The sequence below is a fragment of the Chelonia mydas genome, chromosome 12 (genome assembly GCF_015237465.2).
Source record: "Chelonia mydas isolate rCheMyd1 chromosome 12, rCheMyd1.pri.v2, whole genome shotgun sequence".
Classification (NCBI taxonomy): domain Eukaryota; kingdom Metazoa; phylum Chordata; order Testudines; family Cheloniidae; genus Chelonia; species Chelonia mydas.
The window spans coordinates 23,206,408-23,230,411 of NC_051252.2; the positions used below are offsets into that span (position 1 = coordinate 23,206,408).

Here is a 24,004-nt window from a genome sequence, read left to right on the forward strand (position 1 = left end):
TGTCACCACTCACTTAGGATGATAAGAATATGAATAGAGATTAATTCCTTTTCTCTTTTTGTTTTGAAATAAAAACAGCTACTATTTCCCAGTGCATGGCACTTAAATCTTGGGACTGTTCACTGGCACTTTGTATTGGTATGGTTGCAGATTTGCTCCAGGGTTTGTAGAATTAATGGGATGTTCTAATGATCTTGTCCTTTTCTAGGAAACTCAAGTAGGTTTCCACGTGACCAAAATCAAATCTCAGGCTTTGGTTTGATAAAACTTGTCTAAAGAAATTATCAGGGTTGTGTTCTAGCATGGTAAGAGGATAGCATGGATCTCCCCTATCACATGTTACTAGAGATGATTGAAAATTGTCCACCCACATTTTTTCACTGGAATATGGTGGTTTGGAGTAAGAGAAATTTTGGCAGAAAAAAAATCTGGTTTTGTTAAAAATTTGCAGTTTTCATTGAAGTATGGGAACCCATACTTTATTCATATATATGTACACCGAGAGAGAGAGAGAAAGAAAATCCTCGTCTAAATTTTTCTTGCAAAAAAGTCATTTCCCAACCAGCTCTACTTGTAACATTTAAACCTAGACTAGACAAAGCACTATAGAATGTACAATAAGGAACAACACTGCCCTCGAAGGGAAATGATTTCGCAGCACTTATGCAACCAGTGAGGTGCCAAGGTAGATGTGACCACTACATTTTATGGGATAGGCTTATGGCTTTCCCTTTCCCCTCATACACGTATGGAAGCCCATACTTCCAAAGATAAGAACCTAAATAGGGCATTCACACCTTTTAGCCAATGCTTAAATTGACATGAAGTTGCATAAATGCCCATTTCAGGTGCCTGTTTGCCAATTTAAAGATCCGGATTTGGGATGGGGAGTGGATGTCCTAATTAGGAAGCTATGTTGGAGAAATTGAGCCATCCCTCCAACACACACACCTGATAAATCCCTGATGTCTCACAGGACCTTATTTTAAACAGACCATTCCCTCCACACACACTCATCAACACCAAGCATCAGCAATTCTCCGACACACTCTCATTTTGCTAAATGTGCCATCTCCAGCTGCTCTCAGAATGCTGGGGAATCCAGGTTGGCTGGAAAGAAGTTATTTTGTGTTCGTGAAACATTCCATTACAGGGAGGGTGCATTCTCTCCTTTAGTAAATTATGTCCATAAACTCATGCAAAGAATCCCAATCGCATAATAACACCAACACAGTCACTTAGGATTGAATGCTGCATGTGCAGAGGTATCTCTGAGGGAATGTGAGTCCTTTCCTTTGTAGCTTGGCTTCCAGAACTGCTCAGCTGCATGGCTCTCTCACTCAAATACTCCTGAGACATGTTTATACCATAACAGAAACCAGATGTTGTGAATTAATTTTATAATTGCACTGCTGAAAAGAGAATACAAAGTGGCCAAATATCACTGGGCAGCAACCACAGGAAAGTGTCCCGTTAAAGATATGTAACCCAAATGGAGCATAACAGTTTGACTATACTAAACATTTGGGATAAATGCTGAAATTTAATATTAAACTCACCTTTGTATTCACCTGTGCTGTCTCTGAGGGGTGTTTGGAACCCTTATTGAACTTACTCGGGGCCTGATTTTCAAATTTAGAGGTATGTAAATTCCACATATCTTACATGCACAATTGATCGTATCCATGGCAAATGGCCAGTTAGATATACAACTGTCCATCTGCATGCATAAATACTTGAAATACAATCACACACTACTTATAGACACAAGCTAAGGGCATCGCTAGCTTTGAAAATAAATCCCTCAGAATGTTCTGAGATGGTTACGGTTCACATCTGACTTTTGTATTTGTGTTTTATTTAATTAATTAAATCAGCCAAATTTCAACATTTGTAAGCCATTGCAGCTGCTTAAATCAGGTCTGGATTTGGACCAATATGATCTGTCTGCTAGAATAATAGTTTGTCATAATCAGAAATGGGTAAAAGTATCATTAGCATAGGTGCTGAGTTTCTAATCTGCTGGAGGGTGGTCCCCCCAGCTCTGTCCAGGCCCCGCCCCCACTCCACCCCTTCCCACAAGGCCCCACCCTGCTTCTTCCCACCCTCACTGCCCCCACTCCATCTCTTCCCACCCCTTTCCCATCCAGTTCCGCCCCTCCCCCAAATGCACTGCGCCCTTGCTCCTCCTCCTTACCACCAATGCCTCCTGACGCCACGAAACAGCTGATCCGTGGCAGGCAGTAGGCGCTGGGAAGGAGTGGGAGATACTGATCGGTGGGGCATGCGGGTGGGCAGGAGGCGCTGGGGGGAGAGGGAGGTTCTAGTAGGGGGGCTGACAGTATGTGCTCAGCACCCACCATTTTTTTCCCGTGGGTGCTCCAGCCCCAGAGCACCCATGGAGTCAGCGCATGTAGTAGTATTAGTAGTCTAGTAGTCTATTATGATTTGTATTATTAGTAGTCTAGCATGATTTGGTAAACAGGATTTTAGATTGCAAGATTTTTTTCAAATATTAGAACTTCAAGAATAGAAACAGTTATTCAGCATTTGCTATACAGCCAGACCGGTTGAGTTTTCTAATAAAGTAAATAAATAAATAAATAAAACAAGGATATGTTGCAATCTTAGCCAGATAACTCAAGATCTTGATCATTCTCTAACTGCAGTTAATTTTGACTTTGAAATCCCAGGCTAGTCCCACAGGACCTAAGCAACTTCAAGGGTTACAATACTTCTTTAGTCAATTCAAAACAATATAAAATTTCCTTCTCTGCTGAGGACATTCCGACGTTTTGCTTAAACTTGTTGACAAAATCACCTCAGTATCTTGGTATAAAAGTAATTGGACAAAGTCAGAGCTTATACTACTGAATGGTCTTTGTTCACCGCTAGTAATTAATTATCTACCTCTTAATTGGATGCTTCAGGGTTTAACACCCCTTACGGTAGAATATTTATATATCTTTGTTCAACAGCTACATTAAACCAGGATAGCATGGCCCAAATTATTTTGGGAAAAGGATTGGCAATGAATAAGATGATGATTGTTCCAAAAAACAATTAGAGATTGAGTGTACTGCCAGTTGGTATAAATCTTAGAACTCTTCACGAAATGTCTTCATTATTAGTAACATTTCTCTGAAAGAAGAATATTACAGAATTGGCATTAAGAAAGCCCTGGAAAATGAATAAATGCCAGGCTTTGTTTGGAGGCAAAGTACCATTTTGGTTCTCACCTCCTGAAACTGAAGGAGACACTCTGTGATTTTAAGCAGAGGAGCTCAAGTAACCAGGTGTATTTAAAGCTCTGTCTATAGTGTATCTCCCCCAAAGAATCAAAGTTCATGTTGGCGTGATTCACCTGTTCATGTAAAAGGGACTTGCTGCTGGCCTAAGCAGGCGTATCTCCCATGACATTGGCCAGTAGTGAATTTGGCCTCATGTTCCGAGGCTTCACATACCATAGATGATGTATGTGTGTAGGCCTGTCCTGCTGACAAAAGATAACTTGCATTTTGGCTGCTCAAAGCAGGTAAAAAAAAGATTCAGCAATCAGACTGGGATTCGCTGGCTGTGAAGAACTAATGTCATCCCCAGGCTCCATTGTTGGGATGCTGCTGTGCTCCAACAGTCCCCAGGTGTGGAACAGTCCTGTGACTGTCATTACAACTGAGTGTAATTCAGAGCAGCCCTGTGAATGCTCTAGATTATGTCAGGAACCAAAATGGTCCCCAGTGATGCCCAGGATAATGAAGAACTAAGGGGGCATGGACCGATCTTTGTCACTTCCCTCAGCGGCACTAAGCAGAGTGCTGGAGCAGCTGAGGATCTAGCTCAATCTCATTTCCAAAATGCATCTTCTCCATACTCCTCAGGAACGGTTAATATGGGTCATTCACAAACCTCTGAGGGAAAGGAGAATAGTGATGTGGAGGAGAAGATAAACCACATTGAACAACGCCACTATCATTTTACATTTATCTTCCATTGCACAGCTCCTGTACAGTGAAGCATGTTTTTCAGATGACTCTTATGGAGAAATGCAGTAAACAGAGATTGCTACCAAAAGCCAAACGCTAAATGAATCAGGTTCTTTGCTCTCTAGTTTCTTAGGAAGTAGAAGTAGCACAGATAAGAGATTAAGATCTTTACAGAGCAGCAGGGAAGCACTGTCCATTACTGAAAGGAAGTCATTTTAACTGTTGGTAATTTGGATGGCACAACTGTAAGGTGGACAATTTCTCCTGTTGCATCACAATCAAACCTCCATATCTCACCATCGTATGGACAGATCACTAGGTTGCTATCAGAAAACACTTCTGATGCTTTTGACTTCTGTAATTATGTTCCTTCAAAGGTGTTTGGTGGGAGATAAGATAAATGTAATGAGAGACTTTGGGTCACTAAAACAGTGTCTATTTTGACAGCTCTTTCTGAGGACACACATATTTCATGAAACCCTGAAGGTGCAGTAGGACAACTCATGATCTTTGAAACTAACCATCTAATTATAGTAATTTTCACTGCACTGCAGTTTCCTTATAAACAATACTTTGTGTATGCATAGCAACTGGTTCTGAGGTCTTTACACAGACAAAATTGTCATTGGCTTCAGTGGGAGTGAGTAGGGGCCCCTATACATGAGAATGTACAGAATCTAGTACACTCCTGTTTAGCCAAATGGCCTGGGGACATCTGAAACTTTCAAATAACCAGGCGTTCAGATAAACATAAGTGCCATTTTGAGTTGCTGTTTCATTGATATAGAAATCATAGTTATCCAAATCCACAACGCATCCCCCATGTAGTCCTACTTTAGCACTAATAACTTCTCAATTAGCCTCTTAGCGCCCATTGGCACTAATCAACAGCTTTGTATCGATTAGCACTAAGAGGCTCACTGAGAAATTATTCAAAGTAATTAACATAGGGCTACATGGGGTATGTGGATTCGGATAACTAGGATTTTCAGATAAAGGGAATTCAGATAAATGGGGATATATTGTACATGAAAATAAAAAGTACCAATAAACATGTTTAGAACCATCCTTAGCCCTTCTAAAATGCCTGTAGTTATTCTGTAAAATACATAGTATAATGGTTTTATTAGCACTTACTTGGGAAGGCCTGCATATGTAACATGGGGCTTTGTTACTCAGGAGTAATGTGGTCTTTTCAAATTAATCTCCATAAAGACCTTGGGGTCAATGGGCATTTTGCTGTTCACTTCTGTGAGGCCGGGATTTCATTCCAAGATTTTCAAAACTCTGGAGCCTAAAATTAGACTCCCAAATCCATATTTAAATTTCTAAATAAGTGGGGGTCAATTTTTTAAAAGTGCTGAGCCCTCATTGACTTCAATGGGAGCCTGCTGGGTACTCATCTGTTTTGAAAAACAGGCTTCTTATTTGGGAGCCTAAATATGGATGTTATTGTCTAAAAGTTAGGCTCCAAGTTTTGAAAATCTTGGCTAAAACCTTTACTGAACATAACATCACCATGTGTCCTAACAAAAGGCCTATAGTTTCCATAACTATACACCCACACCTGCATCTGCTGTTTTCTCCAAATGCATTGAACAAAAGCATTCTAATCAGATTCAAATTAAGAGATCTTAAAGAACTAATGTTATCTAGCTATGAATGATGGAGCACATCTCAGAATTTACCATTAGTTAACTCCCCACCCCCTTCAACCAAATGGATAGGAGGGACAGTGATATGTATTGCTCCCAACGAGAACAATTCATAATTGGGAGTAATTTCAGCAATTTCCAAATTTTAAGGAAAATAATGTTCCAAAGTCGCTAACTAAAGTAATTCTTTTTTGATAGTATTAGAGGCTTGAAGTATTTTACCACAAAATAGCTGTGCAATTAGACATGTATTTGTCATTTCTGTGTTTATATTACTAAGATGATGGGGTAAAACCATATTGTATTTTATTATTTAAGAATTTAACATGATCTTCCTTCAGTCTCCCTCCAAAAAGGGATGAAAGACAAAATCTCTTGATAATCTTTCAAAGATTTGGCTTGCAGTCATATCTTCTTCTTGTATGGTCTTACCAGATTTCACTAACTAAGCAGGTCTGGCTCAGCACTTGAACAGGAAAGCTCTCAGATGACCTAGGTACTGAAGGAAGGTGGTGTTAATTCAGTAAGTAGCATTCTCCCCTTTGACTTACTACAGAGCCATTGCCCTGGCATGATGTGATGGGGTATTGTGATGCTGGAGGTGCTGTTTTTCAAAGGAGCTGTAAAACTGACGTGCTGGTCACTTATGCTGCTCATTAGAGATCATGTGGAGCCTTTTGTAAGAGTGTTAGCCCTGTTATCCTTGCTGAATTTGGCTGATTATGTTCTGCTTATCTATCAAAAAACTGCTATCGTTAGGGTTGCAAAACATTACAACCCTAGGTTTTCACATGTGCCTAACCTTCTAAAACAGGCATCTTTGGGAACTGACATTTTTCATGTTTGGTTTCTGCTCCAAAGTGGAGTGTGTGTGAGAATCACGGATGAGAAAGATTTCTTCAAATATTTTTGAGTTATGGGAGATTGGGGGGAAAAAAACTATACTTTTCCTATTGTAGAAAACTCTAACTACACTGTTATGAACTGCTTTGGCACAGAATGACTGAAGGGTGAAGTTTAAAACCTGGCATGAATGCTGGCACCTATGTGACCATTTGTGTGACCACATGATCAGAGTCTCATACCCTTACTCACTTTGAATAACACTACTCCACAAAAAGAAAAGGAGTACTTGTGGCACCTTAGAGACTAACCAATTTATTTGAGCATAAGCTTTCGTGAGCTACAGCTCACTTCATCGGATGCATACTGTGTAAAGTGTAGAAGATCTTTTTATATACACACAAAGCATGAAAAAATACCTCCCCCCACCCCACTCTCCTGCTGGTAATAGCTTATCTAAAGTGATCCCTCTCCTTACAATGTGTTTGATAATCAAGTTGGGCCATTTCCAGCACAAATCCAGATTTTCTTCCCCCCCCCCCCCCCTCCCAAACCCACTCTCCTGCTGGTAATAGCTTATCTAAAGTGACCACTCTCCTTACAATGTGTATGATAATCAAGGTGGGCCATTTCCAGCACAAATCCAGGGTTTAACAAGAATGTCTGAGGAAGGAAGGGGGGGGGGGGTTGGAAAACAAGGGGAAATAGGCTACCTTGCATAATGACTTAGCCACTCTCAGTCTCTATTCAAGCCTAAGTTATTGTATCCAATTTGCAAATGAATTCCAATTCAGCAGTCTCTCGCTGGAGTCTGGATTTGAAGTTTTTCTGTTGTAATATCGCAACTTTCATGTCTGTAATCGCGTGACAAATACAGACTAACATGGCTGTTACTCTGAAACTACTCCACAAGTAGTGCCACTGACATGACAGACCTTTTGTGGCATATGGTACTGTCAGAATCTGATTGTACATGAACAAATTAGACATGCAGTTGGACCCGACCTTGTCTCCTGCTCTTCTGAAAATAAGACCCCTGGATGCTAATATTTTAAAGTACTGAATCTTCTCTCTCTCTCCACTTAGAAGTTAAACATGGGGGTGCGGAGGAGAAAACGACCCCCCTATCAATGTAACAGCTTTTTTGCATTTGATTATTGGAGTCTCTTTGTCGGTGTTTGTTCAGTGCCCAGCCCAGTGGCACCCCAGTCCTGATTGGATCTTTAGCTGTTAACATAATAGACACGATTATTAATAATAATAGCTACACTGGGAGTGAAATCCTGCCCCTAATGAAGTCAGTGGCAAAATTCCCATTGCCTTTGTGGAGCCAGGATTTCACCCCTCAGTGTAGACAAGGGCTCAGGTATACTCCCTTGTTGGAAAAGACAAAATGCAAAATATTCTTGAAGGGCTGAGTGGTTTGTTTTGTGGAATAAGGCAGGATCAAACTGATTAATCAACCAGGGTATGTTCCCACCTTCTGCCAGCAGGCTTGCGTGGGTGGGGTCCCCACATCTTTCAGGAATGCAAATCCCATGAACCCTTAAGCCTTAGTTTGTTATATGTTGCTCTGTTCATTTCCCTTCTCTCTTTTTCTCCTAATCTAGGGGTCTATTCTGACATCAAAACACAAGTCTTTTGCAGGAAACTTGTAATACTAATAGCATCTCTGTGTAAATAATTCATATGCATGAATGAGAACAGACCATTACATTTCTTTGATGTGTTTTTTGTGTGTGTGGTGGGCAAAGATAGCAGATGGGCTGAGCCTTAAAATGCCTTATCTGCGCCCTCAATTCCTCTCATGCTTTTTGGGTGAAATGCATTTAAAAGAGTAGTTTGAAGCATCTTGATGACTAATGTGAATTTTTCCCTTCCAATATTCAGGCTTTCAGATTTTCAGGGGTGGGGGGTGGGAATTCTTCAAGATCCTATTTGAGGACTCAGTTTATAATGTGCCTCCTCTCCTCTGCTTTTGGAGAGATGCCTTTACAGAAATCACACTGAAAACATGACACCGGGATCTGGTTCTGAATGTTCCCACTCATCCTCTCAGTGGCTTAGTCTGAGTTCCCTGCCAGTGAGGGTTTTCTGCTGTTTTCAAGGGTCTCGCTTCATTGTGAGCCCCATGGTGCTGTTCAGGCTCACAGCAAAGGCCATCGTCCACACCAGTCATACGACAAGAAGCTCCTGAGCTTAGACGGGCTTCTTATGTGACAGTTTGCTATTCTGGCACTGTGCTCACCTGAGCCACAAATGACCTCAATGGAAACAAGGGTTAGTGGTTGAAGGACACTGGACAGGTTTTCCATTGCAACACAACAATGGCCAGCAACAAGTCGCCTCAGAAATTGTGACAGCATTGGGAAGGATTTTAAATGTGCAAAACTGAAAGCCAGAGACCACACCTTTAATGCCAACTCAGAACTATGTTTAAAGCATCTGGTTATGCCAGTCTGGGAAGCTAATCCCTGGAGATTTGAAGGTGTCTGGCAAAGAAACTCATTTTGCTTCAGGCTTCATTTGAGAAAAAAAAAGTAATATTTCCAGTTTTGTAATTCGTCTTTGGCAGCCACAGTGCATTGGTTTACAGATTTACTCTGATTATAGTCTACAGTATGCATTGCAAATGAGGATTTTTGTGAACCTTTTCAATAGGATTTTGAAGAGATGTGGGGCTTAATTCAGACCAGGTATAATTGGCTGAAATGCCCCTAAATTGATGGAGTTGCCCCCTTTACATCAGATTTGAATTGGGCCCTTAAGGATAATATAGGGCCAAAGGCAGCCCTCATTTACATGCGTGTGAAGGGATGTAGCCAGTGGGGTATGGCACAGAGCTCTGCCTGGATAAGGCCAAACTGAGGGTCAAGTTCGGCTCCTAGTTTATTCAGCTGTAAGACTACATTCTAGCCTTGATCTTTACCCAGACTTTTCCACTGATAGCAGGAGCTGTATGAGCAAATTGAGGGTTAATAACTCTAAGGCTAGATAAACATGGTACTATGTGGACTGAGTTGAATCGTTATTTGATTTTTTTCCTGCATTGTTCATGCTGATCATGGCTTTTCCTCATAGTGATTGACTCTGTTACTATCGGGCATACTCTGTGCCCATAAAATACCACCAGCACATTATGGCAATCTAAGGACAATTCCATTGCAACTTAATTGCTGATGGTCAGTCTCGTGTTGTTTTTACTTTTTAAAAAAAAACGAATTATTTCATCTTGAAACATATATAGTTTTTAGGGCTGTCAGTGAACCAAAACAACACCCCTTCGTTCAGATACAGGCTTTTTTGTTACATCGCAGCCCCTCTCATCCTTCTGTAAGCTGGCTGCTTTGTAAGCAACTTGGGCAGGGATCTCGTTTGTGAAACACCTGTGAGGAGATTTGCAAAGGTACAAAGGGCATTTATCAGAGTAACAGCCGTGTTAGTCTGTATTCGCAAAAAGAAAAGGAGTACTTGTGGCACCTTAGAGACTAACCAATTTATTTGAGCATAAGCTTTCGTGAGCTACAGCTCACTTCATCGGATGCATCCGATGAAGTGAGCTGTAGCTGACGAAAGCTTATGCTCAAATAAATTGGTTAGTCTCTAAGGTGCCACAAGTACTCCTTTTCTTAAAGGGCATTTAGGCACCCAATTCCCACTGATTTTCAATCTGAAATCCATGGGAACGGGATGTCTCTAACTCCATATGTGCCTTTGAAAATCTCCTCCTTAGTGCACAATGGCCACTATATATAAATCATAAGCAAACAAATAATTAAAATGAAGGATCTATTTCTTTGTGCTGCCCATGCTGGGAGCTCCCACCACGGGAGCCAGGCATGGAAGGTTTGCAGTATCAGGCCATAAATGAGTAAAATCAGCTTTACCTGTAAAAAGTCAGATAACTGTATGAAACATGGTTTGGCGCTTCTGAAATTTGTAGCCACAAAAGGGACACCAGCACTGTAATGTAATCATAACAGTTGCACTGGCTATAAACCATAAGATACTTGCTGTTGCAATACATATTTTTCTGCTGTTGAAACATGCCACGATAGGTTTTAAACGAGGAAGCACTGGCATACCCACTGTGCAGCAGCTGACCTCTGCCAACGTCCTTCCTGTATTGAAATGTGGGGAGAGAATTGCTTCTCCCCGACCTTGCCTTCCCTTTTCTTTCCTATTAGCTGATCCCTGCCTAAGTAACCTACCCCCCCTCAAAAATTAGTACAACCACCATGATATTTGCTGCCATCACATGGTTCACTCTGCTTGTGTGTTCTACCCTTTCCAGCACCCTGCGTCTTGCTTGTCTATTTAGACTGTGAGCATTCTGGGCAGAGATCATCTACTGCTCTGTGTTTTTACAGCACCCAGCACAATGGGGCCTTACTTTTGGTTGGCCCTTAGGCATGACCATAATAATAAAGAATAGCAGGGGAAAGGATTGCAACACTGTGATAATGCCACAAAATTTAGAAGAATTGAGGAGTATGATAAGGTATGATCATAAAGCCTCTTTGATGCTGAGAATTACATTAGATTATGAGCGAGAATACCCTTTTAGACCTGCCAAGCAGATCTCTGCTTTGATATTCTTCTCTTTTTAGATGTCCAGAATGTGCGGCCCCATATTGGGCACTCATTGTGACCTATCAAAGGTTAAAGTGTCATGGGTCTAATTAGTCACTATTTCAAAGTTGTTTCATGATTGTTTCTATTGAAGTCATGTGTAATAAGCCTAGATGAGAATTGCACATGGCACATATTCCCTTAAAATGGAAGATGAATGATCACCAAAAGAACAGCAAGAAATTCTAGTAACATCATAAGGGACAATACCAGATCCAGATGAGATGGAGGGAAATGTGGACTCCTCTGGCCATTGCTAAGAACTGCATTGATGGGAAGCCATGTCCAATCTTCTTTGGTTGCTAGGATGGTTGCTGTGGTGATATGAGCTTTGAAGAGGAAATAAAAATGAGGGCCAGAGTAAAAGTGCCAGTGGATTGTTAATGGGGTGGATAGCATTTCACCTAGGTCATCAAATTCTGCCCATGTGTTTAGTGATCAGGAATTATCATCTGAAAGGTGTTTGGAGGCCTAGTCACAGTGTGTTGGAGGTTGCATCCAATTCTTAGCAGAGAAGTGGCTGCTTAGAAACATGTCAAAAACCCACCACAATTAGTACTAACTGGCACCTGTCGTGATATCAGGAAAGAGGCCAAGGGGTTCAGACTTAGATTTACAGCCCAGTCTTAGCCAGACCTCCATTCTGTGGGTGACCTAACTAGTGGGTGCAAATAACTGCATTGCTAAAATGGAGGCCAGTGTCTGAAAATTTGGCTCTAAATGTACTTGGTAACTGGATAATCCTCTAATGTCGAGAAGTAAAAGTTTAGGCATATTCAATGACAATGTCTCTGTTGGCACTGAACCTAGTTGATGAAAAGTGGACTACGGGAATGCAAATCCAGCGCCTTTGTGCAGCAATACATTTACTTAAAACATACTGCCACTTATGCAATTAGAAGCTGTGGTAAGGCATGCTCTGTTTTCCAGAGATGCTGAGCTGTCTACAGCTTCAATGAAATCAGAGAGAGTTGCAGGAACTCAGGAGCTTTGAAAATAAACCTCTCGTTTTCACCATAAAAACGTATTTCTTCTTCTTTTACATTCTTTCTCAGTCTCATCTATAGTGTTGTCTCTGAACTGGGTATATTTAATGCTGTAAATTAATCATCCTATAGTTTACTTTTTCATTAGCTTCTGTACTTTATAGTCTGACATTCCAGCAGGCAATGTAATGTTTAGTTTTTCTGAAATACTGTATGTTAATTTTTATTTTTGTACTATAAGAGAAGCTCATTCTGAACAAAACTAACTCTCCTCAATATACAAGAGTTCGGGTGACTGTATGGAATGTATCACAGAATAACTAAAGTCAATCTGAAAGTACACTTACTATTATGGGCACAATTACTGTCCAGTTCTAATTCCAGGAATGAATACAACCCTAACTGAGTAAGTGATTACTTTGTATCAGCATAAAAAGAAAAATGGCATCACTTCCTCAGCTCAGAAAATTTCCTTTACTTTTCATCTAAAACATTATTAGTAAAACAGATAAAGACAATTTTTTTAACATATGATTTTCAGGCTGACAGTAAAGACACCATCACTCCCACTCATAAATAAGAAGGTTGGGGTGACCAAGGCTCTCATACTGTATATGGAGGGGGGGATTTCACTAAGTACAACTTCAGTTTATAAAGTGAGATATTAATACCAGCTATTGCAGGATCAGGAAATCTGCCCATACAGGTCATATACAGGATGATTTTCCATGCCCACCTCTGTAATACTGAATTAATTTGTGTCCTTGAGGTAATGATATTAGCATAATTTGGTGCAAAGCGTTAATCATGTATGGCATCACTGTTATAGTTGGGTGTCTTAATTCACTACCTTAAGCAGGATACAAGGCTGTCTGGTTCAAGTCCTTGACTCCTGTGTATTTGAATTTCTGTGTGTGTTGTAAGCTTGCTCCCCAAACTCCCTGTTAGCTTTGAGTAGTCCTTTGCCGTTGTTCTTTGTAAATTTATGGAATTATCTAGGAGCACAGCCTGAAAGTGAGAACAGCCATATTTCTGAAAGAACTCTTCAGACATGCCATTTTGTGCCTGATTTTCAAAAGGGTGCTGGAAGTTAAATATGCTTTTGCACATGCACCTCTGCTCCTGCAAATGCTTTCATACTTATTGCAAGGGTACACATGCAAAATGAACTTGCGCTCGGGCAAGCCATTGTTCCATGGCTACTGCATGGGTACCCATGTGCATGCACACTTGTGGGGATGTGCATGCAAAAGCAGATATGCAGAGGTGTGCACAAAATTCATACTGGCCATGGCCTCTTGTTTTTAAAATCAGGCCCTTATCAGCTAAGGAAACTTCGGATATAATATTTAGAATTGGGGGCTGGGAGTTCAGGGTTCCTGAGTTCTGTCCTTGCCTCAGTCACTGACTCACCCGTGACTCTGGGCAAGTCACTTCATCTCTTTATTCCTCAGTTTCCCCACCTGAAAAACAGGGACAATGACACTTATCTCACAGCATGGTGTTGGGCTCTGTTAATGTTTGTTGTGCACTTTGGGATCCTCCAGAGAAATGTTCTGTGTAAATGCAAAGTATTATTAAAATGAGTTTTCAATGCATAAAGGCTACAGGGATATTAGTGGCCATTTTAAAGTGATTTTAGCTAACAGCACAGCTGTAAAATGGATTTTATACCAATGCATTTCCAGGCACTTGGGATACCATCAGCATTAACAGATTTCCAATAACCGCTTTAGTGGTTGATAAATAGTGTTAATTCTTATTTCCCTCATAGAGAAAAGAAACCCAGCAATGAGTTAAGTGCCATTTTTGCTGAGTCAATAATCCAAGTAGTTTAAATGTATATTTATTCTATGTCTGAAATAATGCAAACTATTCAGAATGCTATGAGAGCTATGAAAAACACAGGGCTTGGAAAACTGGCAGTTTTTGTGGTTTTGGGGTTTAGAGTAAAGTTTCACAACCAATCAGCCCAGAATAATGTCCGGTTAAGGCATTTCTGCTAGTTAGTCTATTTATTTATTTACTTTGGCACAGTGAGACAGGGCTGGAGATTTGGGGGAAGGTCAGTGAAAATACTCCAGTTCTGTCAAAGGGCCTGATCCTTTTAGCTTCCAGTGGAAGCTGAAAGGTGCTCAGCAACTTGCTGGAGGCGCTAGTCACTTGCTCAGGACTGAGGCTGAGGTCTGGGAATTATGACTTGCTTTTGAAGGCAGCACTAAGAGCCCAGTCGGCACATAGAGAGTTCCAGAAGAATTGTGTAATGCCGACAGACTCCGGTCATCGGTGGGTGAGGTCGAACCTGGGGCCTCTGGAGCTGAGTGCATGAGCCTCTCTCTCTCTAAGTGGTCTTGGTGCCACTAGATGGGACAGAACACCACACCCCAGAGGTGTGTGGGTTACAATTGCACAGAAGTAAAGAAACAGTCAGTATTGGATCCCTTGGACATTTTACTTTGGCATCCTCTGAGTTGTGTGTGTCTCCTTCTCTGCTAGTGTCTCCGATCTCTTCTGCCTTGGTTGAGATCCACTCCTGCCTTGATATTATGCGGTTTTCCAACAATCTTTCCAGTCTCCGTTCCCAGTCTGTCCCAATGGGAATTTTTGAACCATTAACCCCTTTGTATTGCTTCTAGACAAATACTTTACAGCAAGTATTGACCATTTTGTGCCCTGATTCCCCCCAAACATGCTAATATAATCGAGAACATTGTGGATAAGAGTGTCCTTTTGGACCCAGGTCCCAATACAAGAGCTGCATGTGTAGGAGGGACTGAGTAGTGGAGCTGAGGTCAGCCCAGTGGATCTGAGAAGAGAATTTTGCTTTTCGTGATGATCAACATGTTGTATGAATCATTAGGGGGTGCAGTCTCCCTTTGTGCCATCTGAATAACTTCAGCTGATTTTCAGGGGACATCTGCCCAGGGATGGGGAGGAGAATAGACCCTAACGACATCTCTTCGCTTCCACTGATGCAAATAGGAATTTAAACTATGCCCGGCCAAATCTTGGTCTGTGAGCACTGCCTGCCTGCAGCTCTAGGCTGGGTTTGTCCAGTGCATCCCTGGCTGTCTGCTGCAGAGCCTGCGAAGGAGCTGTATTCGTGTGCAGAGCCCTTCTGTGTGGCCTGACTGTATTCTGCCCCATTGCATAGAGCAGGAACCAGACCTGTTCAGCCGCTTCCTGGGCCTATTGTGGGCCTTACATGGGCCAGAGAATTTGGCCCATATGAAGAGGAGAACAGGGCCCCCTAGGGCTGATGACAGAGTTCATGGCAATATGCAAACACTTGTGCTCCAACAAAGCGTTCTGCTGCACAGTGATGCTTTGCCGAAGGAATAAGGTTGTTCTCTCTAATAAATGTAGACTGTGCTGAGGTTCCTTTTATTTCAATTACTGGCTATAGATACCCAAAGTATCAAGCTAAACTACTGTGTTTTGCTTCACAGGATTCTCGTCTGCTCTCCAAATTGCTGGTGATGTGGTGAGGTCCCTGTTCAATCAACAGTATCCTCTGGGAAATGTATAACTCTCTAACCTACATAGTGCAGCATAATCACACTAGCTCAAGGGATAGTTCTGGGAGTCTGCTTTGGTTAAGGTGGCCTTCATACAGGTTTTAATCAGGTCCATGAAGCTCTAGGGTTTTGCTTCATTCGTTTTTTGTAACGTTTTGCAAACAAGTCTGCGAAGAAGGCATCAACAAGTTTGAACAACTCTGACAAGACAATATGTTCCCTTCCCCTCTTCGAGTTACTGTGTCCCTGGGCATGGGTCTGTTTAACCACACAACAAAAATGTTTAGGGAGTGGTATGGGACTTCTACCTGATTGTCCTGCTGCCGATCCTTTGTGGGTTAATGGTGCATTCTGCGTGACTGCATCCAGCTAGTAGCTGGAATCACGTCCCAGTACTGACACACGCATTCCAGCCGCATAGGCACTGTGGGATTATGTATGCCCCCATAAGGATTTTGTTTTCAGGCTCCATCAGGAAACAAAAGTCTCAAGCCTTTCAATTCTAGAGAAGGGCTGGGCCTTGGAATGCAGCAAGCAGGCACTGGGAGCAAGGGTCAGCAGGTGACAGGCAAGCAGGGCAGCCAGGGCCCAGAAGCACCATCCCATAGCCCATCCTGGGTCAGAAAGACACTGAGGAAGGAAGAGCTGGAAAGGAGTGGCAATATTCTGAAAATGCTGCCACCTTGTGTCTGCTTTGGAGATCTGAAAACCTACACTCCAAACTCCCACACCGAAATAGTAACTGGAGTTTGCACCGTGGTCCAGTGCCTTGCTATGAAACAACCACTAGAAAGTGAGAGTTAATTGTATGGCTTGAAGTGGCTTGTGTATCAATTTGCAATCTAGTTAGCTAGCTACAGTAGTTACTTATGTGGCCCCGTTACTGTAGTGTCTGAGCTTATCTATATAGTAGTATGGCAATGTGCATAATACTCCAATAAATTAACCAGTCACAACTGGGTAAAATGAATAATTTATCTTTGTATCTTTAGCATCCATAGCAGGGCTGGATGCAACTATGAGAAGAAACTGGAACTGGATGGATTCCACTGATAGCCAAGCCAAAAAACTCATTGCTGTATATTCTTCAGAGGAGAGGCCAAGGGAGTTTGGTTTGGTTTGTTGAATTATTTTTTAACCTAAAAGGTCAGTTTTAACCTAAAAGGTCACACTCATCATTTTTTTTACTCAGTGCCTAAACAGATTGTTCAGATCTGTATGTTTCCGTTGCAAACATTCTGTACTACATTAGTTTAATGGCACAGTCACTATGAATTACAAACTTCCTCTGCTCCCCCCCTGTGCTGATGAAACATGGCAACATAAGGAACATCTGTTCTGTTACCCTTTGCTGGAAATGGGAAACATCATATTGCATTTTTGTTATTAGACTTATTTGGATGCCACTGGGTTTTTTCTAAACACATCAAAGCAGCTGAATAACCTTAATTGAGTACCACAGAAAAAGCATGGTTTCATGCAAATACAGCTGCCAACATAATTATTAGGACAATACTGAGCTTCTATTCCTGAGATCTGTTCCATTTCTATGGTTTTTCTATTGCTCCCTTGCTGCTGAATCTCATTATAAACATCTCCACACAAACCAATCTACAGCTCTGCCAACATAGTTAAACAGTAAACAAGTTAAGTCCTTAATTGTTGACATTAAGAATCCGAATAAACCTAAGGATTAGTATGTGTGCTGAACCTTTTATTTATGTAGGAAATTAATCACCTCCTCCTCTCTAGCAACACAAGTGCACTGAAAGTAGCACCAGGAACTACCTCCGATAGCTAAATTGCTGTTTTATCAACAAATTTAAACGGCCCCCAAGATTTCTATTACAGTTTAGTTAAAGGCAACCGATTTTTCTTGTTCCTTTGGATGGTTGCTTGAGCCAGGTCTTCCTGCATCTGTAAACAGAGGCAATGTTCCCAGAATTAATTACCTTGGATTCATTCCTATTATGTGACCAAGCACACCACACGCAGCAGTTAATCAGAGTACATCCATGCAACCTCTAGCCTACCCAGCACATAGAATCATTTCATTATTTAAACTCATAGAGAGTTGAAATTTATGGTACTACTCAAGGAGCAAGGTAAGGGAGTATGGGTGACAGAATCTGTCCCTTAGATTTTTTCCAGTGCCTTTTTAGAATGCTAAGTACTTTGTGTATCATAAAACTAACTGTACATTCATTAGTAACCACAAAACCACTAATACTGTACCTCACTCTTAATCTTAATGAACCCTAATGAAATTGTAATGTCTCCCCACTTGAAATTCCTTGCATGATGTGCCCTAAACATTCCAGAAAATGTTTACCCTGGGATGGCATGTAACATTTCTCCTTTATTTGTTTGCTTTGCAGAAGTTAGGTGAAGACTGAAAATCAAGCTCCTAATATCATCTAGCTTCAACCTTAACTATAGAGGGATTGTTGTACCTCCCTGATTCATTAGCTTTTTATTTCTAGACACTTGCCAAGGTTCAAATCTACCTTAGGTCACTCATGAAATACGTTCGGTCTCAGTCTAATTGCTAGAAGACATCTGTTCATATCACAAAACAAATGGATATAAAGTCTCATGAGTAACAGTTTCTCTTTAAGAAAATCAGACTGCAAGAATAGCAGAGGTTTTGGAGGTCAGGATTGTGTTGTATCAGCAGACCTTCTGTAGGGAAGTTTACATAGCACGTGCCTGCACTGTCTGGCTCTCTCCATCTTCTTCATAACATTTACTCCAAATTTAAAAAGAAACAAAGGTCAATGGAACAAATTTATTCCTGGCTCCACTAAAGTCAATAGAGTAGAAAAGTTTGGCCCTATATCTGCATTGGGAAGAGAAAAGAGAACAGTAATTTAGAAGGTGTTTTAAGGTTATTTTAATATCTCTGGATGGAGCGATTTGTAGTGAATGATTGCATGCAACTCTGATCTGAGAATGTCAGAGACAAGGTGCGTGAGGTAATATTCACAGAGCTCTTCTTCAGGTCTGGGAAAGGTCTGTGGAGCTCAAAAACGTGTCACTCACCAACAGAAGTTGGTCCGATAAACCGTATTACCTCACCCACTTTGTCTCTCTCATAGCCTAGGACCAACACTGCAAATAATTTAGCAGGCTAGTCACAAAGAACACCGTTTTTGCTGTTACTGAAACTTCTCTCAGGTCTGTATGTCTGTTTCTCTTTTTCTCTCTGTTTCTTGTAAATTTCACAAAATTTTATCAGCCTAGATTACTCATTACAGAATGGAGATTTATCCAGCACATTTTAAAATGGTGTGTGTGTGCATGTGTGTGTGTGTGAATTTGAAGTAGTGCCTCATTTGTTTTATATAAATGTACCTAACATTTGCTTTATCTTTCTCCTGAACCTTTATCACATGTCCTTATGTTGCTGCACTGGTCACCTGATTAGCAAGATATAATCCTCTACTAATCTCTCAGATATATTTATATGTCTGGATGGGGCCCATACCACACTCCTCACAATTAAAACTAAGACAGAACCTTCTTCAAACTGAAGCCATGACTGAGTTTGCAGATGAGTTGATATAAGCAGTGTTAAAAGAACAGCACACTTAACCAAAAGGAGCCTGAAAATAAAATAAAGAATGAGAACTATCATGTTGAAGAAAGTTTATGAATGAACAGTTTATTCAGAGTTTTGTTTGCTGTATTATATTTTATTTTAGTAAGATAATTTTTAGTAATTTTTCAGAGATTTGCAGATGTTTGACTGTTTTGTGCTTTGCTAAGTTTGCTGAGACTCTGATTTATTATTAGTAAATATACGTAGTATTCAGAGTGTGGTACTCCCAGAATCCTAGCCCAGTGTTTATTCTACGTGCAGGCAAAAGCAGCACTTTTCCATTCGATACCGTATTTTCCTCACAACAACATTTGGCTCTATCGTGAAATGCACATGGACCTAAGCCCCGTTGGTTTTTAAAACCATGATAAAATGTTTTACGGATCAGAAAGGAAAGTGCCAACCTAGGCAAAGCACCCCCTCATGTGCCTAGACACTAAACTGGTGGACGATCACTAAGTCTGAAATCTTTCCATGATGATTCATGTCTTAAGGACAAATATGAGGCCCTTACACTGTTTTAACCCAGACAAACTCCAAGTAATTTCAATGTGAGTTTATCTGAATTAGGACTGAATAAGGGGCTTCAGGGTTTATTTCTTAAGACAAGATCATCACTTGCTTTACTTGCAAATGCAGGGTACCTCCTTACTTCCCTGTTCCAACTACTTGTCCTAGGGCTCAGTGCACCAGTGCCACCAGTCTCCTCTGGGCTGCTTCTCTCTCTCCCAGGCATGAGAGTGGGTAGGACTCTGCCCCCACACAATGGACCAGTCGCAACAGCTGAGATGATTCATAGGGGGAAGTAACCCATTGCATATGTAGACCAGTAAGAGATTACTCTTCCCTTCCCCTCCCCCACAAAATGGGAGGGAACAGGAAATGAATTACAATTCTCAGAGTCAGAGTTCCCATCCTGGTTTGCTTCTGGGACAGCAAAGAGCTACACATTGCCCCTTACTCAGGGCAGAATGTTAAACCACAGCCTAGCGCATAGTTAAGTATATTATGTCTGTTGCTTTTTGTTCCCTTTGAATTTCTATCTAGTGTTCCTGTTAGAACCTAATGCCAGTTTCAGCTGAGTTCTGTTATTAGTTTATTGTAGAGAGACAGTGTTGTCTATTGGTTAGGGCAAGTGACTGCCTCAGATCTTTTGGATTCTTCTAGTTCATCCCCATGGGATCTCCAGGCAAGGCCCCTAATCTGTCTCCCCTTACGTTTTCTCCACAATGGGTACAATCATAATAATAAATAACATCAGGGGTTTGGAGAGACTTCAGCAATGACTGTGAAATGGATTGTGAAAAGTGTGAGAGAAATTGGGGAAAAATCAATAAAAACATTTTTTTAAAAAAAAAATCATGCATCCATAGTGCAAGTGAGAAGCCTGTCTTTTCTTCTCATTCATTTTCTCCCTTCTTTAGTTTCTGTTTTCTCTTAATTCCCTTATTTCCCCCCCTTTCTTAATTTCGCCACTTAGTTAATTAAGCTTTCTCTAGGCTTGCAAACTTTTGGTTTCATAAGGTGAACTTGTTTACTAGGCAGGTTTTCCCAAACTCTCCCACTGCCAGTAATTAAGGGATTAGCATCATTACATCACTGGTGGAGATATTGAATGTTATTGCTCAGGCTGAACATACCCACGTTGCTTTCTATTCATTGACGCTCGGTAGGCTGGGGCTGAGCTCTGCTCTAAATCAGTACAATGCCATGAATGTCAGCTTTCTTACAATGGGCGCTTTTGTATTCCAGAAGCTTTTTGCACCTTAATCCAACCCGATGCAAGCAATACATGCAACATGGTACAGGTACAACTTAAGCAGCTGCATTAAAAAAACAAAACATAAAATGAAGTGAACATGGCAGTTTAAATTGTTTAATAAGCTGTGGGCCAGATCATCAGGCATGGTCAAATGGCACAGAATGCAAGTCAGTGCTTAATGTTCTCCTTTTCACTGTCCTGCCTGTTCTTCCCATGCTGTATTAGAGCAGTCTAAGGGCTGTTCTAACTTACGCTGGCTTGCAATGGACACAGGAGGCCAAAACATATGCCAGGATCATCAGGCTGTCCTGACCACGCCCCCTTTTCTCTACTAAGCTCGTAGCAGAGAATTGTGTGGTGAGGGTGGGTAAATCAGCTCTACAAAAGGGTTCCCTTTTGGTTATGTTAATCCACTCTGTGCCGGGGAGTCTGGGTTACAGCCAAAGTACTCCAGCTGTGCAGCACACAGCAGCCATACCACACTTGAGGATGAGTACTCGTGGCACCTTAGAGACTAACAGATTTATTTGAGCATAAGCTTTCGTATGCTCAAATAAATTTGTTAGTCTCTAAGGTGTCACAAGTACTCCTTTTCTTTTTGCGAATACAGACTAACATGGCTGCTACTCTGAGACTTGAGGGTGCGGTCGCGGAAATCCAGGACAACCTCCCACCTCTGTCTCAGAAAGCTTACTTGAAGAGAATGAAGCAGCTGTGCAGGTCTCTGATTTTATTGCCACAGGGCACGAGTCACACAGCCCCCGGAACTGCGCTCAGGAGCTGTGCCCCTCCTTTCCACCTGTGTTCTCCCACAGTTCACCTTAAATGTCACTTCACTAAAGTACCCTTTTCATTATTTGCAAAATCCTAAGGTGACGATGACATTGTCTCTCCATTCCAATCCTGTGTGTGAGTGGTGAGAAGCGGTGTCTTTTCTCAGCTTGGTTTGCCCCACTTCACCTGATACAATTACACTGGCCTGACCCTACCCACTGAAGTCAATGGAAAGCTCCACTGGACTGCTGTAGGAGCAGGATCCAACCTTCAGTCTTCCTTGGGTTTTAAATTGTTGAGCTAATCTACGGAAAAGACACACTCACTTTTATTCTTCAGAGAGGGCCTGACCTGCTTCCATTGCAGACAGTTACAAATCCCCGCTTGACTTCAGTAACACGTGGAGGGAAGAAGAGTTCTTTGCTAAATGTGCACTGCTCAAGCTCTGTATAAGCACCTAAGGACCCACATGAAAAACACTGTGTTCATGGGATGTCAAAAGACTTAGGCATTTGGTTAAAGTCAATGGAGCTATATAGTTCACACCATCTGAGAATCTGGCCTGCAGTTTACATAGTGAAATAACCCATGAGAACTATGTATTATGTATATATACATAATCTATGGCCTACCAGGAGTGGGTATTACATACATACATATAATCTCTAGCATTTCCACCAGGCTCTGTGTTTTGTTTCTGCCTTTTTGCCATAGCTGGCTCATGCTTTCTATGCCATGTTTCCACTTGCTTCCTGTTTCAAGGCCAGCTGTGAATTGATGATAGCATCTTCGAGCTGCTGGACTTCCTCTTCTTGTCTTTAATCTCTTTATGGTTTCAAAATGGCCACACAGGTTTACAGTTGCCAACCACAGCAGTCAGATAGTAGCAGCTGGTAACCAAGTATACTACGTGCAGTTCTTTATGTTCCTTGAAAATGCAGCACAAAGATTTAGTGAGGTTGCAAAAGTAAGAACAACCTCTGAAATGTCTGGCATCAAATATCTTAGATGATCTAATCTCAGACATTTGTAGATGATACATCAGTTTCAGCTTGTCTCAACAGGAGCTGCTGGGAAGTTGATAACTGATAACTAGCTATTTAACCTTAAAAGATTTCCATACTTCATGGCCCCATTTGATTGGACTGTTAATAGATTTCAAAGCATGAACAAATTTCCCTAAATATGTAGAATATCATCTATCTGAGAAGGAAAATGCATTCTTTAGACAACTCTTTTGCTCAAAGCCAGTGTGAACTCAAAGGTAATATGAGCCAATTTTTCAGAGACAAAGCCACAAGTAAGTTTCTGCCTCTTCCTTTTCTTCTTCATGAAAACTTGGTTTCACAGGGCACAGAGCTGCAGACCAGATGTGTTGCAGGAGTTCCTGGCTGTGAGCAACTTTGTTTCTGTATTGTTGGTTTTGTTAAAAGATGTAGTGAGAAATGCACATTCTTGTATACAGGAACTTCTTCGAAGAAGCACAGAAGCTAAGAACAAGCCAGGAAATGCAGAAATTTTCAAGTCATATGCTACACACCTAACCAAGTGGGAATACAGCCAACATTTTGAATAGATGAAACATCAGCTTCATGTCAAGATCTTTAAGATTAGAGGAATCAATCAGAAGCCAGTGCAGTGATTATTAGCTAAGACAGGCTGTTTATAAACATCCATGGGTTTGCCTGAGAAGAGATTTAAGGCTTTAGAATATAAAAAAGTATCTAAATTTGCATGACCAAATCATCAGCACCACAGATAGGAGAAACTCCACCTGTAAGTTGATCATATATTTTTCCAGGAATTGTAGGACTGATTACTACAGAACTCCAACAGGATTCAATGGGAACCTAACAGGGAAAAAAGGCAGGTGGTTTCCCCAAAATCTCCATTCCTGACCATTGAGTTCTGCAGTAAATTTTTCAGGCAGCCTGGATCTCCTGGTAGAGGAGCCAGGATTTTGAGTGAAAAATTATTTTATTCTACCCAAATCTGAACCACACACATGAAGGGAGCAGGTCATGAACTTTTTGGGGAAAGAAGTATGGTGTTTCTCTGCCTGTCACTAAACTATGGTTTAAGCAGGGAAAAGTTTTGTTGTGGAAGATCCATCTTCAGCCTTCTCAATTACAGATGCAATTAAGTTTGAAACCTGCTCTGCCAGCTCTGGGCTCAGTTGTGTCTTAAGGCGGCCCCGCATTAAGGGCAGAGGGGAGTCATACCGCTCCAGGGAGAGCTGAGGGAGGAATT

At 41.3% G+C, this 24,004-nt stretch overlaps 1 long non-coding RNA gene across 1 annotated transcript in view; it reads left to right on the forward strand.

Annotated features, from left to right (window-relative positions):
- Positions 1 to 20,559, forward strand: part of LOC114019234 — a 168,137-nt gene extending 147,578 nt beyond the window's left edge. Inside the window, exon 4 of the long non-coding RNA XR_006285246.1 lies at positions 15,549 to 20,559. This is a non-coding gene — a long non-coding RNA (uncharacterized LOC114019234). The remainder of the gene's footprint in view (positions 1 to 15,548) is intronic.
- The last annotated feature ends 3,445 nt before the right edge of the window (positions 20,560 to 24,004 follow it).